At 37.1% G+C, this 11,330-nt stretch overlaps 1 pseudogene; it reads left to right on the top strand.

Annotated features, from left to right (window-relative positions):
• The first annotated feature begins 7,622 nt into the window (after positions 1-7,622).
• Positions 7,623-8,095, top strand: LOC122115521 (annotated as a pseudogene).
• The last annotated feature ends 3,235 nt before the right edge of the window (positions 8,096-11,330 follow it).

The following is an 11,330-nucleotide window of genomic DNA, read 5'->3' as shown; positions in this document are numbered from 1 at the left end:
AAGATCCAGGGCCTAGGGTGTGGCCCAGGGCTGTGAGTTCAAGGCCCAGCCCCCAAGTTCAGTTCCCAGGCCTTGAGATCAAGGTTGGGTCCCTACTTCAAGTCCCAGGCCAAAAGTTCCAGGTCCAAGTTCTAGTTCAAGTCTTGTGCTGCAAATTCAAGGTACTGAGTTCAAGGCTCAGGCCTCGAGTTCAAGGCCCAGGTCAAAAGTTCAAGGCTCAGGCCCTATATTAATGGCTCAGGGGTGGCAATTAAAGCCCCAGGCCCTGATTTTAAGTCCCAGGACTGAATTGAAGCTCAATGCCCATACCTAGAGTTTCAGGTACACCAGTTCAAGGCTCAAGCCACCAGTTCTTAGCCCAAGCTCTCAGTTAAATACCCAAGCCTTGAATTCAAGGCCCAGGCCCAGAGTTCAAATCCCACTTTTTGAGTGCAAGGCCCAGATCATTAGATTAAGGCCAGGGCATGAGTTTAAGGCCCAGGGCATAAGTTAAAAACCAGGCCCCCATATTGAAGTCCCAGTTCCCCCATCCTCACCCAGTTCAAGTTCCAGGGCCACAGTTGAAATATCAGGCCCACAGTTCAATTCTCAGGCTATGAGTAAAATCCCAGGCCCCAAGTTCAAGGTGCAGAGTCCCAGTTCAAGAACCAGTCTTGGAGGGCAAGGCCCAGTCTGTGAGATCAAACCCAGGCCCAGAGTTCAAACCCCAGGTTTTGAGTTCAAGGCCTTGTCCAGGAATTCCAGGGAAGGCAGGAAGGAAGGGGGGAAGGGATGGAGGGAGGACAAAAGGAAGAAATAGATGAATGAAGGAGGGAAGAAGAGAAGGAAGGGTTGAAGGAAGAAAGGACAGAAGAAAGGAAGGAAAGAAGGAAGGAAGCAAGAGATGCATGAAGGAAGGAAGCAGACATGGCAGGAAGGAAGAAGGGAAGGGAGGGAGGAGAGAATGAAGGAAGGGAAGAAGGAAAGAGGGAAAGAATGAAAGGAACAAGGGAAGGGAGTAAGAAAAGACAGGAAGGAAAGGAAGAGTGGAGGAAAGAGGGAAAGCTGGAAGGAAGAAGGGAAGGGAGGAAGAAAAGACAGGAAGGAGGAAGGAGTTGTGAACATGGCTCCTATCCTCACATATCTCTCTGGGCTGGGGGGGTCTGAGCTGACTCAATTTCCCTCCTCTGTTCCACTGGCTGTGTTGATGTCCAGGGCCCTGGCTCCTGACTTTGTGTGTGGAGAGTAGAGGAGAATGGGTCAGGGTGGTGGCTGAGCTTGGGCCTCTGACACAGAGGAAGAGCAAGGCCTTATCTGCTGTCATCTGTACCTTTGGATCCTTCCAGAACCAGGTGTCCTTGGCCCCTGAGAGTGTATGGCAGTGGCTCTGGCCATCATCTCATGCTGAAGAAGAGATGGATGGTGTGTGTGCAATTGTGTATGTGCATGTGTGTGTATGTCAGTGCTGAGATCAGGAGGATAGTGGTTCCAAGCCAGCCTGGGACAGGAAAGGAAATGATACTCGTATCTCCCATGATGTCCCCAAAACCAGGAGTGGTGCTGTGGCTCAGTGGTTGAACACTGGTCTTGAGCATAAAAGAAGCTCAGGCCCTGAGTTCTAGCCTCAGGATTGTGAAATAATAACAACAACAACCACAACCACAAGGATGGTCATAATAGTAAAAAAATGATAACAACAACAATAATAGAATGAAGGGGACAACAGCAACACTTATTGGGCAGGTCTACTTCTTGGCACATCCCTGTAATCCCAGACCTCTGTGTGTGTGGTGAGGAATTTAAAGGCTAAAAGGTCTCAAGTTTGTCTCTAGGCTATTTTGCATGGCTAGTTGAAAGCCAGCCACGGCTTGATCCATTCCCAAACTATTTCTGAGGTGAGGGAGGGAGGAAAAAATTTAAACAAAGATAAGGAGAGGGAATGTGAAACAAATACTGTTGGAGGGCAGCGTTTTTTGGTTATCACCCTCCAGAGAGTGTGCCTTGTCCAATATGTACACAGGGCCCCAGACAGGAGTCATGGAGTGAACAGGATCAGCAGTTACCCTTCTCCTCCTCCACTGCCATTGCCCCAGATGTGGCCATGGACGCCAAGTGGATTACCATTAGGGCCACTGCCCATCCAGCCATAGAAGGTCAGGAATAGCAGGAAGAACTGGGCCAGATTCAGGATGCCCTGGGGGAAAGGGAGAAGATAGGGAAGAGAGAGTTTAAGAGATACTTGGCAGTCACTGGAAGGGAATGAATTTTAGAGTTTGGGGTCTTATTATAGGACCAGTTCTATTCATAATGACCACTGGCACAGATCTGACCTCACTTGAAAAGATGGATTGGTTGGTTGGTCAGGTGGTGGGTTGTTAGGTTGATTGGATGGTTGTTAGATTGGTTGTTGGTGGATTTGGTATGTTGATTGGGGTGTTGTTGGGTGATTTGGTAGGTTGGGTGGTTAGTCATAGCACCTCTTCTGCCTTTTCTAGTTTGATAGTGGAGATGAGAGTCTTTATGATTCTTCTGTACTGGCTAGTGACAAAAAAGTGACACTCAGAACTCAGACTCCTACACTGATAGGATTTCATGCATAACCAGGGCCAGGCTCCATGAAATTATCAAACTTTAGAAACATACATATATTCAGAGTGATTGCAAAGGATATTTGAAAAATATCCAAAATGGAGGTCATCACACCTGTCTTCTGTAAAATACACAGCAGCAGAAATTGTGTCTCTCCTACAGCTCTAGAACTGACTGTAGCAGTGTTAAATTAGGAGAAAATTAATTTTCCATCCATAATTCTGTCAACATTCAAATATTATGAACATGTTGATCAAACTAAGAAGCAATGTCATAATCAATAACCTAAATATAGAAAAGAGAAACAAAGAATCACTGCATATTATCAGCTCATGAACAAAGCCTGAACTAGAAAGGATTCAAGCTGAATTTCAGGTCACATAATAATACAATGGTTGTCTTAACATATTAACTTAATGTTTAAGAAAGTCATTAATTTACAGTTTGGACATCTGTAATGATGAGTAAAATGAAACTACCACTACCACTAATGTTTGTGAAATATATCACATACAATTTGAAATAATTTTCCAACACAAAGCATTTTGCCTATGCTGTGTTTGGATAGAGATCTAGAAATACAGCTTTAGAAATAAACAAGTTGAATTTCCACTTTCATTATTTCCATTACATGCTGCTGAGATTTCAGAAGAAATACCAAAACCTGTCCATGACATTTCTGCCTATACACTCTCTCACATCATTCACATACATTTCCAACAATTTACTATAAAACAATACCCAAATATATTTATTACCTAAAGAAATTATGAAGTACCAATATTTTCAAATGAAACATTATAGTTCTGCATTTCATAAGATGGTATGGGGACTTGCACAACTTGATCTTGCGATTTTTATCATAGGAATAAAGCAATGTATTGGGGAAAATCCTCCCTGTTATTTCCTTTTCAAATTATACATTACCTGAGGAATCACTATTAAGAGAATGAAGATTCAAAATATGACAAAGACAATTGCTGTGGAAATTATCTTCTAATACACTCTCAGTCTCCATTTGATAGTTCTTACTCTTCAATATTATGAAAAAAATGTTCATTTTAGGTAAAAAATATTGAGTCAATTGGAACTGTTTGTGTGTTATCTTCTGAGGTAGAAATCCATTGAGTGTCCCTAATTTACCTGCTTTTTTACATTTCAATCTAGCATATCAAAACTCAATGTCATAATGATCAGTACGTCTAAAACTTCAGACTCCATCAGGAGAAATCTCATCTCCCTGGTCTTCTGGTCCTGTCAATATACCTTTTGTGATTCAAAGATAGAAGTAAATAAGGTGAAGTAGACCAGTTGAAATAATTTGTCAAAATAAAATCATTAACATGTGTACCTTCTTTCAATGTGTCAGGTAGGTAAATGTTAGCAAGTGTAGGGTGAAAAATTTTCTAAGGAAAAAAATGGCTAAATACTTCAAATTTAGACATCTTAAGTGTTGTGATTTTTTTCAGTCAAATGAAAAGCAATCAGGTAGAAACTATTCATCTCCAATTTTTTTTGTTGCTAGACACATGAATTAAAACACATTGATTTCTCTAATTCACATATTAGGGCCACTTACAGCAAGAAATGTAAAACTTTTGATCTCAGTAAATTCCATAATTTTCAGGCATTTTTCGTCATTATAGACAACCATTAGAAAATGATGCATCAGGACAACTTTAGAGTGAATTTAAAAAAGGTTCTGTAAATTAAGGATGTCTTAATAAATGTGGATTTAATCAATTCCAAATATCTTATTACAATCACCAAACACCTACGAAAATATATACTTATCTGAAGGAGGATTTGCCACTCTTGTAGATAACGTTTTGATTCCTACTAGGAGTATAGGATCAGTAGGAAGAATCATTTGCAAAACTGTTTCTTAGAGAAGGTATGTACCACAAAACAAAGAAGAATGTACCACATTTACCACATGTATCACAAAGTATTGAGAATTGTGAGAGTCAAAGTTTTAGATTGGGGCTGTGGTTTAGTAGGTAATAAATTTCAGTAATACAGTATCTAGTGATGATGAAGCAGAGAAGACATTAACCTTATGTTTGCTTTGATCCACAAACAAGTGATGGGATTAGAAGTTAATTTCAAGCTTTCCAGAATGGAAGTTGCTGTTTTCTGAAGTCTGGGGAAGTAAAGTATTTTGATTCTTTTATCCATTAAACAGTAGTGCCAGTTCCAAGAAGGATTGTTTTATTCATTTATCATATATTTGTATTTATACATATGTTGATATTAGTATATAATATAATATGTAAACATAGGATATATAGAGAAATACTTTAGAGTGTCTGGAGATATATAGATATAGATATAGATGTATCTCTCTCTCTCTCTCTCCATCTATATATTTACCAATAAGCTTTTTCATTGATGTTATATTTAATCAAAAATAATATAAACTACTCGCAAATTTCCTAGAACCTAACTTATGGTTGTAAACTTTTCAACTAAAGACTGTTGATGCATTTAAGCAGAATGCATGAAATTCAATTTTGTATTACTAAAATATGAAGTTATTACTCAAAGCTTAGAAACACAGGATTAAAGTGTATACTGCATAGAGTGTGTCAGTATTTTAGTATTAAAGAGATTGTTTATCATTATTTTTCATATATGCAAAACTAATTTTATTCAAAAATCTCCTACCAAAGAATTCTGGGTATATACACAGGAAACTAGGAGAAATGAGACTTATATATGAACATTGTAATTCTGTATTACTCAGGGGTAAAGTCCTTCATTTAAGTATCTAGTTTATATGGACACAGTATTGGAAATAAAATTAGTTGGTATTGCAATAATGAGAGGATATTGTAGGTTTACATATCTGCCTCTTTGGAATTAATGTTTTATGAAATCCGAGGAACTGAAACATTTCAATATTGCTATGTGCAGAAGAACAGAATATGTTTGAGAGAATTCTAACAAAACTACATGGGATAGAAGTTTTAGAAGGTCATGATGTGTCTTCAAATGGAGAATCTGACACCATCCCTGAGTGAAACAAATCACATGGTTACTTAGCTATTGATCAAAGAAAGGGTGGTATGGAGGTGCTTGCTCTCTCATGAAGTAATTAGAGACACTAAAGCAGAGGAGGAGCACTCATTGAAGTAGATAGAAATGATTCCCATCAAAAGGCTTCTCAGAAGCAATGCCCAGGTTTTGTAAATGTCTATTGTGAGTATGTTCATCATTCTTGTGATACGAAAAATAGATTTCATTTAAAAATCATGATCTCAGTACTTTAGGCACAACTTGTGCTTCTGTCAATTGAGCTAAAGTATAAGACAATATCCAACTTCTTATTATGCTTAAATGAACTACTTTTTTATTTATTTCAACTGTAGTAAAATTCAATACATACAATATATGTATAGATGGAATTCTCCCTTATGGTGACTAGCCTGCAAGCTGATTCTCATTCTAGTTCTTTCTGCTAAGTCAGTGGTATTTTCTCTGTCTTCAGATGGGTTCCAGTAGGCTTCTACATACAACTAACTTTAGTTAACCCCATTTTCCAATGAAAGTAATAGAGATAAATTTAGACACTAGGGTTGAAAGAATTAAGCACATTGTATAGATAGAGTAGCCTTCCACTGGTTTTCTTCTTAGAAGTTGCCTAAGGATAATGACAAATACTGCATATTGTACAAATTTGAAAATATAACTTGATATTATAGGACACCTTTTGAAGATACAAGAAAAAAATCACTGAAGTTGTATTCTTTTTTTTTTTTTTTTTGGGTCCGGTCATGGGGCCTGAACTCTGGGCCTGAGCGCTGTCCCTCAGCTCTTCAGCTCAAGGCTAGTGCTCTACCACTTGAGCCACAGCACCACTGCTGGTGTTTTTCTTTTTGCTTATGTGGTGCTGAGGAATCGAACCCAGGGCCTCTGGCATGCAAGGCAAGTGCTCTACCACTGAGCCACCTTCCCAGCCCAGAAGTTGTATTCTAATAAGTGACATTTAAGCAATTATGAACATTTGGAATTTGTACTAAGAACATTCATGCAAGAAGTACACATATATTTGATAGCAGGGAAAATGATTTAATGAGCCTTTTCATTTGCGGCAATAGTAGAGTTGGAATGACAGGGAATATCTCAAACAGCGTCCCAAAATGGATTTTCACAAACCACATTTTCTGAGGTAAACATCCATACATTGATCGGTGATAAAGAAATTATGGTCTCTCTAAAATTGAGGAGTACATATAATTCTCAACGACTATACTGCCTTTCAGTCTCTTGTCCAGTTGTTTTGTGCCTGAACATCATCTTAACACAGGATCAGAAAATGAAGTCATAGATTATTGCTCTACTCACTGTATTCAGGCTTCCATTTTCCTGCCATCAACATTTTTGGAAAAATGTAGACATTTATAAGAAAGGATATGTTTCTTGGTTTGTGTTGGTCACTGTCTGGAAGGGCAGAAATACTCAGTATCTTTATATATTGATTCCTTGACATTTCTACAGTCTACACAATCCAATTTGAAGAGAAAATTCTTAGGTTGAACTTCTGACTCTCTTCTCCAGGATTTCATCTACATATTAATGTTGAATCAATTTCAAAAAGTGTAATCATGCTCAAATGTTTCTGCAAAGAATGTAACTAATATTTAATGTTATTCAAATGTAAAAATATGACTGTCAAATTTGTACATCTCTAGAAATAACGTTTTTCCAAACCACCGTATCTGGTGACCATCAACAATTCACATGTTCCAATTTCCTATATTCCAATTTCATTTTTCCAACTTTTTTCACAAGGTAGATCTTTATAAAATATGCCTATTTTCAATGTATTTATGTGGAATACTGTTTAAAAATAAAGTGCATTTTCAGAAAGAAAGGCATAACACTGCTTTGTATGAACAATGAAAGGCTAAGGGAAAAACAAGTAGTAATTAATTATTACACTCATTTTTTAAAATTGCTAAAATTGTCGGCGGCGGCTGCCCGGGAGAAAGCCCTCGACGCGGGAGGAGTGAGGGGGGCTCGGGGTCCCGAAGCAGCAGGGAAAGGGGACCATGGCCTGCACTGAGCATACGTTCATTGCTAGCAAGCCTGACGGGGTCCAGGGGGATCTTTTGGGAGAGATCATTAAGCGTTTTGAGCAGAAGGGATTCTGCCTTGTTTGATATTCAGGCTTCTGAAGATCTTGTCAAGGAACACTAAATTGACTTGAAGGACGGTCCATTCTTTCTAGGCCTGGTGAAATACATGCACTCAGGGCCCGTGGTTGCCATGGTCTGGGAGGGGCTCAATGTTGTAACGACAGGCCGAGTGATGCTTGGCAAGACCGACCCTGCAGATTCCAAGCCAGGGACATCCGTGGGGACTTCTGCATCCAGGTTGGCAGGAACATCATTCATGGCAGCGATTCCATGGAGAGTGCAGAGAAGGAGATCAACTTGTGGTTTCGGGCTGAGGAACTGGTGGATTACAAGGCTGTGCGCAAGACTGGATCTAGGAGTAACAGGAGAACAGGCCATGATAGTTTTCCTATTTACTCTCTACCCCTTTCCCCATTCCCAGACTAGCAAATTCGGTTATTTCTGGAACTTCCTTATAACCTAGAGGAATGCTCTCGAAGATGTGAGTGCTCCTTTTACAGTGTTATGTGCTGCCATCGGATTAAAATATTTCATCTCAATAAAAAAAAACAAAATTGCTAAAATTGGTATGAACTTGGGTAGCCTTTCCTTATGGTACATTAGTACTTTGAAAGTGTGAAGGTAATAGGTTTCTTAGCATTTATCCTTGTGTTTTGTACATTTATCTTTGGCTCACATAAGAATAAATGATCAAAACCATTATTCTAAAATTCTCATGTAGAAGCATTTTTAAAAACCTAGCATTACACTAATCTCAAGCAAAATGATGTCGGATATTTATGCTTCCCGTTACTCTCTGAAAGAGATAGAAAGAGAGCCTTCTTTGATTCCTTTTCTTCTTCACATTTCATGCATTTTGTTTGTTGATATACTTTGTTAATATTCAATAAGCATTTCCATCCCTTCTTCAGCCTTTTATTACTATGGTAGTGGAAACCGCAAAGTACTGATCCTGATGACTATCACCTGAAATTAAACATAACGAAGAATATTTGAAAGAAGAATTTATACTATTCATGTAGAAGTTTAGGTTCAAAGTTGTACCTATTATTTTTTTTGTGGAATTCATTAACTCAAACTACAATCAATAGGTCAAACATTGTTTGTACCCCTTTAATCAAATTGTTTTGAAACAAACAGATTTGAATGAAGGTTCTGGCCTTCAATTTTAATCATCCCAAACATACAGGAAACAAATAATATGAAAAAAAGAAAATATGTCAAAATTAATTTGCAATCTTCAGTGAAATTACATAATGGTTTTACTTGGGCAGTTAATAATTGTATGAGAGATTCCTATGCCTGAGCATTATATACTGTATGTGTTTCTGGAGGCAAGTTTTAACTCTTGTTAGTGTGACTGGTATAGTATGTTTCAAAATCCTGTCATGTATCCTGTGTTCAGGCTTATTTGGATTATCCATTCCAAACAATCAACAGAAAACTGATCACTGCATCCATATATCTGATTACTCTCTATGTGGTAAGGTGGCTTTATAACATATAACAATTTTGCATTGGAGTTATTTGCTCCCTTCACGTTCTCAAAGGAAAATAGTGTTTCCTGAAGGATACTGGAAATTGGAGCAGGATGCAAGAGTCATTATGAACAATATACCATTTGACAATAGACTGTTTACTTCCTGAAAACATTGTGGTAAAGAATGACCACCTTTTTTCTGGTTGCAGTGTTGGAAATTAATTGATTTAAGTAGAAAAGTGAAAAGAAATTAAATTTAAAACAAATCTTAATGTTTACCTCATATTTATTGATATCCAGAACAAAAATCCTGGCACAATTCTTTTCAAATACATTGTGTATTGAAATGTGAGGAAAAACGTCATGACATAAGAAGTGGTTTCAAAATGAAATATATCTAAGGCAAAAAGTAAAAACAAAAATCAAACACCAAAACCAAAATATAAAGACCATTCTTATACTACATTGCAATGTCCAGACAAGAGAAGGGATAGTTTATCAACTTTAGTTAAGGTAGTAGTTCATTCAGTGCCAAGAAAATGAAAGGAAGTAATTTGGAGAGAAATATACTTTAAGTGGGATTTGTATTTGTCTAAATGAATTTCTAAGCAATTTTGCTTTTTACAAATTATTTTTTGGTGTTGTGTGTCTGTCTATGTGTATGTAATTTGCCAACAGCTGAACCAGGGTGTGAAATAGTTCCTAAAAATTATGAATTTCAACTTTTCACCACGTGCTATAATTTTAATTACTGCTAAATCCAATAAGGTTTGATTTTTAACAAATCACATTCTTACAATGTTCAGCATATGTTCTCTCTGTAGCTCCTTCAATATGAGTAGCTCCTGCAATCTAAAGCCTTCCTACTACTTTAATTAATTTACTCAATGATCATCTGTAATAGAATTATTTGGTCACAGCTCTGACAGTAGTGTATTCATGTTTAAATTTTTCTTGAAAATTTTCATTCAATTTTGAGTCTGCATCCTTGTATGTGGAGCATATATATCCATTGGAAATTTCTATAGGATATCAAATTTTGAAATGATTTATTTGATAGTAGAACATAATATATAAATTGAAGTATATTAGTCACTGTTAAGAGTTAATCTAGTGACAATACTAGGATGAATTTTACCATAAGGCAAGGCATAGATGTATTGTGGTAATTTTAATGGAGAATCCTGAAACTTATATTAAAATACCTAGAAAACCAAAAGAAACCAGTTTTTACCTAAAGATTATGAAGAACTATTGTCTGGTTCCCTGCAAGTAAGAAGTGTGCCCTTTTAAGACATTAAGTTTTAATGGGTAGGAAAAATGAAACTCTTCTGATTTTAGACATCATCTAGTTATTAAAATTCAGTTTTGGAAATGAGAATTGCTTTAAAATCTTGCGTACCATTGTTACTCAATTGGAATTTCTAAAACAATTGGACAAAACCGTATTTATGTATTTTGTGAGAAAAACATCTTTACCTACATTCTGTAATCTGGAAATACCTAACAACGATATTCATAAGGATTGCTAAAGATACATGAATTTTATTTTATTTAGTTATTTATTTTTCGTCGGTCATGGAGCTTAAACTCTTGTCCTGGGCACTGACTGTCCTTGTGCTCTTCAGCTCAAGGTGAGAGCTCTACCACTTGAGCCACAGCTCCATTTCTGGTTTTCTAGTGGTTTATTGGAGATAAGAAGTCTCACGAACTTTCCTTGCCCGGGCTGGCTTTGAACCGTGATCCTTAGATTTGAGTATCTAGGATTTACAGACGTGAGCAAAATAGCACTTGTGTCATTAGCTTACAATTCTTTTGTGCTCTATTCCTCATCTTGCATGTCCAAAAAGTATCTAATTGTATAAGTAGAATTCAATGAATTATTAATAGATATTGCCATTGTCATCAGTTTCAAAGTGAGTCGAATATGTGATATGTAACACTAGTGATTCCATCAGTTCTAGGATTTGGGTTGAACTTTTCATTTTTATTATAATTTTATTGTCAAGATGAGGTACAGTAGGGGTATAGTTACATGAATGAGTTAGTGAATACAATTCTTGTTGAACATGTTACACTTTCTCATTTCCCCCCTTGCCAATCCCCAACAATTCCTCCTCAAGTTGTCCAGATCATACACA

This window comes from Dipodomys spectabilis, unplaced genomic scaffold, assembly GCF_019054845.1.
Source record: "Dipodomys spectabilis isolate Male_0828 unplaced genomic scaffold, ASM1905484v1 ptg000120l, whole genome shotgun sequence".
NCBI lineage: Eukaryota > Metazoa > Chordata > Mammalia > Rodentia > Heteromyidae > Dipodomys > Dipodomys spectabilis.
Note: the sequence above shows the minus strand (reverse complement) of the source record. Positions and strands in the feature narration are given on the sequence as shown.